Source organism: Vigna angularis, chromosome 1 (genome assembly GCF_016808095.1).
Source record: "Vigna angularis cultivar LongXiaoDou No.4 chromosome 1, ASM1680809v1, whole genome shotgun sequence".
Lineage (NCBI taxonomy): Eukaryota > Viridiplantae > Streptophyta > Magnoliopsida > Fabales > Fabaceae > Vigna > Vigna angularis.
The window spans coordinates 7429127-7431265 of record NC_068970.1 but is presented as its reverse complement, the minus strand read 5'-3'; positions in this window follow the sequence as shown (position 1 = coordinate 7431265).

Genomic DNA, 2139 nt, shown 5'->3' with positions numbered 1-2139 from the left:
TTTTTATGTTTTTTTATTTTTCACATGCTAATAATAATAAATAAGTAAAAACAATTAAAAGAATATTATTTTAATGAGCGATAATATTGATAATAAAAATAATAATATACAAAAAACGAAATTTGATATTAATAATTTATAATATAATTTTGAATGTTAGTTTTATTTTATTTATTTTTACTTTTTTAGTTAATCGATTTTATTTCTTATATAATGGTATAAATATTTATTTATTATAGTGATATATATTGGCGAGAAAATACAAAACTGTAATTAATGTCTTAATTATATGTTTAAATCAATAATTATATTATGAGATGACTAAACCTTAAACTAATTAAAACATACTTATTACTGTACCAAGTTGACCAGAGTGCCTCTTTACATACTTATTCTCTCTCACTAATTGAACAAAGACGATTCAGACACTGAAAACTAAGGACAGGACCAAGTTATGGGAAGAAAAATCGAAGTGGCATCATCTTGTAAAAATCATCTAAATTTTATAAAAATAAAATTAAATAAAGAGCATGTCAAATAACAAAGGATCAAAAGACAGTAAGTATCAAATCAAAATTTCCTATCAAATTTACTGATATTTTTATTTATTTCATAAACATATTTCTTCCATGTAATTCTTTAATTAATATAGATTAAATATGTTTTTAAGAGATTAAAATTTGTTGTGAAATTAAAATTCATTTTCTATAGAATTTTGATACATTTTAATATTTAAATTTTAAAAATAATGAATATAGATTTTTTAATTTAATTATGTTTTCAAATTAATGAAAAATAGTGTAAAATAGTGTTTATACATTAAATTTTTTTTAACGCAATTAGATTGAAATAATTATATCTATTTATTTTCAAAATTTAAAAATTAAAAGATGTTAAAATTTAAAAAAAAATTATTAAAATTTAAAAACTAAAAATATATTAATCTTTTAATTTATCATTATACACTCTAATACAACATTTGCAAACTACAATAGTTACTAGAATAAAAACAGTGGCCAAATTAATATTAACTTGTTAACAAATAAAAATAAATAAATAGAAATTGATGTTTGATTCCATTAAAATTGACGTAACATTTAAAATCGGGAAAAATGTGGAGTTTTTATTTTATTTAATTTTAGTGGAACATGTTATCTTACTAAAAGTTTCATAGTTTGAATATATAAACAATGTTGTATAGTTGAGCATATAACCATTTTTATTTCCCGTCTTAATCTCATCAAGTGTGTCTTATAAACATACACCAAAATTATAAGAAGCAATTTTTTACACTATTCATTTTATGTATATATTTGAATATCGATAAAATAATTTATATTATATATCATGATTTTTCATTTTCATTCAATTAATTTTTTTACAATATAACTTGAGCAATAAAATAAAAGTGGTTTAATATTTGAGATTTTTTGTATGGAAAAGTTGTAAATGTAGTAGGTAGCCGTGAAGTATATAGATGATTCATTGTTTTTGTTTGTTTGAGAGAAAAAGGTAAAGAGAAAAATGTAGTAAGGTGGGTGTCACGTAGCCTTAATCACTTTGTTTCCCTTTTGAGTTTGAACTAAAGTTGCTTAAGAAAAGGTATAAAGCAGGTCAATGACAGCTACAATCTCAGATCCTCACTCTTCAAACAATTATGTATAAAACCTCTTGCATCATCATCACCGTAGATTTACTTTGCACAATTTCATCTATTTTCCCCTTAAAGAATCTTGAAGAATTATATATATAAAAAAAGAAAACTCTATTTCTTCCCTACTTGTTTTTCTCTATGCAAATAATATATTTTTTTATCCTTATTTCAGTCTTAATTAAAGGAAGTATAAAGGTCTCTATCAGCAGCAGAAGGCATCTAAATTTAAAATGAATGGAGGAAAATTCAAATGGCTCTCATCACACATCATGTAAGACATTACAACAATATATCTACCTAAGTGAAAGATTTGATTTTTAAAAGAAAATGATGTACTTAGAAATTAAGCAACGGAGGAAGTTAAAAGTCTACTATGGGCCATCCACTCCAATCCTACTTTAACACATCATATATTGTACTGTGCAAATGAAGATTGAAAAAGTAATGCTTTTGTCCAATATTTTCCCACAATTGTACGTTTCACG